Raw genomic sequence first — 6,350 nt, 5'->3', positions numbered from 1 at the left:
ATAAGCCTTAGAATCAGAAGCTTCTCTCAGACATTTTCTTGCCCCCCCACCAACTCCACCCGAAGGGCTTTCTCTCAACTTCCCTTATCTGATTAAGGAAAGTTTCTCCAGAAGGAATGCAATTGACTTGGCTCTCCACCCTGGAATCTATATTAACCAGAGAAGATTAACTCATATTTCAGTAAAGAAGACTAAAAGTCTTCATGTCTTCATGCCCAGGAAATCACTCCTGGATAGATTTTCATCAGTTTTCTTTCTTTCTTTCTTTTTGAGACATGGTCTCCCTCTGTCACTCAGGATGGAGTGCAGCCGCATCATCATAGCTCACAGCAACCTCAAACTGCTGGGCTCAAGCAATTCTCCTGCCTTAGCCTCCTGAGTAGCTGGGACTACAGATGCCTGGCTAATTTTTTATTTATTGTTTTGTTAAGATGATTTCATTCTGTTGCCCAGGTTGGTCTTGGACTCTTGGCCTCAAATGATTCTCCCACCTCAACCTCCCAAAGTGCTGGGATTACAGTGTGAGTCACCACACCTGGCTTTCCCCTAATCTTTTAACTATTGTTCTAAGGCCTGTTACTTGAGAGACATCTGTATAAGACAACTTTTTCTTGCCGTGCACTCCTTCTCCCCCACCTGTCCATAGTTTGTGTCACCATTTCCCCACCAGAAACCCTGGTTTCTTCTGTAGCTCAGGGTGCGATTGAACCTTCAGCCCTCTGGCCCTTCTTTGAGGTTCATATTTTGTGTGGCTCTCCTGAGCTTATGCTAAATTTGTATGCTTTTTCTTCTACTAATCTGTCTATTGTCAGTTAGTTTTATGGATTCAACTTATCAAAACTTCACAGGGTAGAAAGGTCCTTTCACTTCCACAGTATAATTCTCCAGCAGACAGTAACTAGGTGTCCTATAATTCAATTCAGATATTGCCTATCTGGTAACATGTGAGACCCCATAGGTAGGGGGCTCAGTTGCCCTAAGACTGCCCTCATTTCAGATGCCAATTGCAAGTCTGGGCCATACATACTTCTGGCTGATAGGTTTCTCTGGGGTTCCCATGTCCCTCTCCTTGGGTTCACTTAATTGCCGTGGCCCATTTGCAGGACGGGGGATGAACACAGAACACAAAGAAAGACACAAAAAGAAACACACACACAAAAACGGTTACATGACTTGAGTGCCCAACGCACTGGTCAGTTTATTTTTATACTTTAAAAAATCAAAGTTAGTTCTTTATACGTTACCACCCAGGCATTTTAGCAATGGCCATAAATTCTGAAACACGTAGTCTTAAGGACACAGATGTCCCCTGACTCAAGGTTTCCAGGTGGTTGCTCTAGGTGCCAGGCATAGATTACAGACCAAGATTAGCAAGGTTAGGCAAGGCAGCCATGGGGGGCATTTTCCATCCCCAGTTCCTCTAGGCTGACTCCCAGCAGCTGTGCATGGCTTAGGTTGTTCCTCCCTGAGGAATCTTACCCGTCATTGACTAACCAGCCATCTTATGGGGCTAAGCCGCAATCCTAGGTACAATGTATTTATCATGTGGCCTCCAGACCCCTACTACTGTGGGGCTGGGCAGCTCTTACTTACTTGCAGAAACTCAGGTCCTTTGTTATGCCTCTAGGCAGCAACTTTGTTTGTCACAAGGACCCTGTCCAAAACACATTACTTTTAAACGCTCTGGGCAGAGCATGTACATTACTCACTAAATTTAATTCTTAAACCAGGAAAGTATAATGTCAGTCCCCAACACTTAATTTTCTAGGATGGCCCACAGAACTCAGGGAAATACATTTATTGGTTTATTATAAAGGATATAGGTGAACAGCCAGGTGAAGAGGTACATAGAGCAAGGTATAGGGGTAGGGGGCACAACTTCCAAGCCCCCTGGACAAGCACCTCCAACTATAGGGAATCTCATCAAATCTTGTCCTTTAAGAGTTCTTATAGAGCTTGATTTCTAGCCCTTCTCCCCTTCCCAAGGTCAATTGGTGGAGCTTATACTTCTCACCCTCTAATCCTCTAATCCCTTGGTCTTTCTGGTGATTGGCCCCATCCTGAGGCTATCTAAGGGCTCCACCCTAAATCACTTTATTAGCATAAACTGGGGAGTTACTAAAGGGGCTCATTATGAATAACAAAAAGCACTCCTATCTGTCAGGGAAATTTCAAAGGATTTAGGGGCTCTATGACAGGAATCACTGGAGTAAAAATAATAAGTTAGATCTTAAGGTAAAGGGAGAGGCTCTATAACCACAGTAGCAATTTGGGTTTTTACTACCAGAGTAATGAAGAGCCATTGAAGGGTTTTGATTGGGGGATAAATGATGTAGTCTGGTTTGGGTTTTAAAATGAGATTTTTGGCTACAATGTTGAGACTAGATTCCAGGACAAAGATGGAAACTATTGATTGCAGCAATCCAGCCAAGCAAAGGTGGTGGCTAGCAGTAGAAGTAGCGAGAAGTCATTGAACTCTAGGCAGATTTGAGGGAGGAACCAACGGAGTGTACTAACAAAGTGGATAAAAACCATTGTGTTTAAAAAGTAGAGCTCTTTTTAAAAAGTGGCGAAAAAATTGGCTGATAAAGCTATGATCATAATTCCTGCACTTCATGGCCCTACAGGGAAAAAGGGAACTGAGTTTGTTAAAAATTGGTTTGTGAAGATGTATCACAATATTAAGCTTCTGGTCCAAGACAGAAGATACATTGTAACATATGGAGCAATATTAATATCCTCTGAAAAAGGTATTATAGTATAGCTGTCTCCAAACCAGAGGGCAGCCTTTGCCCCCATATTTCTGTTTCAAATTGTTGGAAATATGCCTAGATCACAAAGTAATCACCATAAAGATTCTGAGAAACTCAGTAGTCTTTCCAGGGACATCCAAAGAAAAATCAAATCAAACTTTTCAAATGGATTGTAAGGATTCCCATGACCAATTTAAATTTCCATTACAGTATAATATGGACAGAAAAGGGTATATTTTGCTCTCAGTATCTTTTGATTAGTATTGCACCTTATTTTAGAGAGCCTCCTGTATCCTCAAGATGAATCTTACAAGCAACTAATTTAGACTAAGAGAAGTTAGGCTTTGGGGAAATACATTGAAGTAAATGCAAATAAAAATATTTTGTTATTTATTTTTTTTATTTTTCCATCACACTTCTGTCTACAAAAAAATATTTTAAATCTTTAAAAAAATGTATCCTCTGCTGCACTTCCAGAACTCTAGACAACTGAGGCAGACTTTCCCTAAACAAGTTCTTTGGTACACCAATTACTCACTTACTTTGGTGTGATGACGCTGTTGTCTCATAACAACTGTAATCATGTACCACCACGCCCTCTTTGGCCTTTAATATAAAGGACAGTGTCTGCCTGTTGAACACATCATTTGTCTGATTCTCATGTATTTTCAGAACCAAAATATCTAAATAAGTAATTATACATAAAATTCTAGGAATGTGTTTTAAATCACATTTAGTATGGCCACATGGTTAAGAACAGACTCTACTGTCAAGGTTTGGATTCCACCACTGCCATTACTCACTGTAAATGCTAAGTTTCCCCACCTTTAAAATTGAAGGTGCTGGGTGAGGTGTCTCACGCCTATAATCCTAGCACTCTGGGAGGCTGAATCGAGAGGATTGCTGAGGTCAGGAGTTTGAGACCAGTCTGAGCAAGAGCAAGACCCCAACTCTACTAAAAATAGAAAAAGTAGCCAGGCATGGTGCCAGGCACCTGTAGTCCCAGCTACTTATTAGCCCGAGGGAGGAGGATCGCTTGAGCCCAGGAGTTTGAGGATGCTGTGAACTAGGCTGATGCCACGGCACTCTAATTAGGGTAAGAGACTGTGTCTCAAAAAAATATAATAAAATAATAAAAGAAAAGAAAATAGGAATTCCCAAGTACTCAGGTGGCCAAACAGGAAGATAGTTTGAACCCAGGACTCCCTCTCTCTCTCTTTCTTTTTTTTGAGACAGGGTCTGGTTCTTAGTCCTGGCTGGATGGAATACAGTGGGGCTATATCGTAGCTCACTTTAAAGAGACTCCCTGGCTTAAGGGATCCTCCAGGAGGGCCTCCCAAGTAACAAGGACTACAGGCACGTGCCACACGTCCTCCCAGGCAACGCCGGCCCCCTCTAATTTTCAAATTTTTTGTAGAGAGGAATCTCACTATGTTGTCCAGGCTGGTCTTGAACTTCTGGACTCAAGTGATCCTCCCACCTCGGCCTCCCATAGCTCTGGGTTTACAAGCATGAACCACCAAGCCCGGTTTCACGTCTTTTAAAAAAATAAAAAATCAAAAACTTAAATTGGAATAATGATATTTTCTTCCTCACGTTGTGAGGATTAAATGAGTTAATATTTGTAAAGCCCTTAAAACTGCTCCTGGCAATAGCCAGTCCTTCATGTGTTCATTATTATGCTAAGATCATTGCTATTATGCTAAAATCAAAACCTCATGGATTTAAACTTATATGTTCTAAAAAAATTAGAGAAATGAAGACTCACATTTTCCCAGCGCTCCCTAATTTTATGAATTGCTTGATGCTTTTGAAAGCATTTAGAACACCGCATGTAGCAAGGAAAGAAATATAAAAAAAGGGGGGGGGAGCAACCTTGGGTTCGAAGTGTGCATTCTTTGTTCAAAAATTCAAGTTTGACCCTCCTTAATCATCCTTCACCATTAAGCATACTCTTCAAACCACACTGATTTCTTTAAAAGTATCCTCCCCACCCTTTCCGTTCTAGCCCGGCCCCTTTGCTTTTCCCAAGGATGGGGTGGGGGAAACTAGTCCTCACACAATCTAAGGAAAAGGCTGCGCATTCCCTTGACCAAATCGAGATCTGGCTCAACAGTGGATGTTTAAAAGCTGGTATTTCTTCTACAAGTTCGGCGATTAAGACCTCTTTAAAACATTAAATCACTCCAAATATCAGGTAAAACAGCCGCAGCGCTACGAGGCCTCCAAGCTAGGCTTAATTCTCCCTGGAAGCAACCAAGGAGCATCCAGAGGCGAAGCCCAGCCCAAAAGCGCTCTGGGGAAGGCGCCTGCGCCCGCTCGCACGCCGACTCCGCGCCCCTCTCGGGACACAGGCGGCTTGGCGCCCCACGCCTCCCGGGGCGGAGGGGCTTGGCTCCCCACGCCCACAGCAAAGGGGAACCCGAGGCACGCCGACGCCGGGAGCAAGGGGGGGCCTGCGCTGCTCACGGTAGACGGCCGGGCCCGCGCCCCTGAGAACCGGAAGAGCCGCCGAGCCGCCGACCTGCCGGCGCCGAAGAGCTCGCCCCGGGCCAGGCGCGACAGAAGGAAGCGCGCAGCAACGGCGGCGGCGCCGGGCCAGGCCGGGCGGGGTGCGGCGGGGCGGGGCGGCGCGGCGGCGGGGGGTGCCCCGGACGCTGCGCGCGTTTCCGGCGTGCGCGGCGGAGCACTGGGGCGGGGGCATTGCCGGCACCCAATCACGAACAATGAGACAGCGCTGAGCGCCGGAAGTGGGGCCGAAGGAAAACACGGAGAGGGAGCCCGGCCGGGACAGGAAGAGGCTGGGGACCGCGGCGGAGGTGGTGAGTGCTCCTGGGTGTCTTCTCCCCGCGTCCCTCCCATACTTGCCTCCGGGCTGGGTCTGCAAGGGGTTCCCAGATCTCCAGAGTAGAGGTTGGGCCCGGCCCCGGAGATACGTTGGCTCCATCCTCCGCCGGCCTCCTCGCCCCAGTTTGAGTGCCCGGGGAGCCCCCAGGCCAGCGGAGACTGAGCTCTCGGGTTGTAGTTCGCGTCTTCACTTTGTGTCAGACTGTGCGGGGGCAGAAGAAGGGATTCGGGTCTAGGCTGTCGGCCCCAGCTCCCTTGCCGGCCAGGGGGCCCCGGAACCCCATTGAGGCAGCAGGTCACTTCCTGCTTCCTGGTCCCCACGGTGGCTTCGTGGCCGGGAGTGCAGGGACGCCTCCTCTTTCTCCGCCTCGGTCTCTGAAGCGTGGAAACTGAGGCGGATTGAGGGTGGGGCGGTCAAATTGGGTTCCAAAAGAAATGTCATACCGCAGAGAATTGCTGTTCGTAACCAAACCAAACTTGTTTGAGGTTGGAGAGCGAGGAATGGGGAGGTTAGCTGGAGTTGTCCCTTGGTCTGAAACCTAGCCCCTTTGGCTAGAGCGGAACCTTGATCGGGAGCCCAGCCCCTCCGTAGTCCCCAAGCTATTGAAGCCCGTCTGTTGGAGTTGAGATGGAGCATACTTCGTTCACGTAAAGTTTCAGTTACTGTGTAACACATAAAAGTAAGGACAACTTTTCATTTTAAACACTGTTTCGAGAGTTTTGTAACAATATTGGCTTGGGACGAGGTTT

At 46.7% G+C, this 6,350-nt stretch overlaps 1 protein-coding gene across 4 annotated transcripts in view; it reads left to right on the top strand.

Moving 5' to 3' along the window:
• Positions 1-5,439: 5,439 nt before the first annotated feature.
• The window catches only part of TUT7 (terminal uridylyl transferase 7), a 64,178-nt gene continuing 63,267 nt past the window's right edge, over positions 5,440-6,350 (top strand). For 3 of the 4 annotated variants that reach the window (XM_076008525.1, XM_012736691.3, XM_076008523.1), the window contains exon 1: positions 5,440-5,575. The gene's annotated coding sequence lies outside the window, so the exon portion shown is untranslated. Of the gene's footprint in view, positions 5,576-5,633; positions 6,281-6,350 lie in introns of those variants that run through there. The other variant, XM_076008524.1, reaches the window with a different exon arrangement.

The sequence above is a fragment of the Microcebus murinus genome, chromosome 12 (assembly GCF_040939455.1).
Source record: "Microcebus murinus isolate Inina chromosome 12, M.murinus_Inina_mat1.0, whole genome shotgun sequence".
Taxonomy (NCBI): Eukaryota; Metazoa; Chordata; class Mammalia; order Primates; family Cheirogaleidae; genus Microcebus; species Microcebus murinus.
This window is presented reverse-complemented; position numbering and strand designations above follow the sequence as displayed.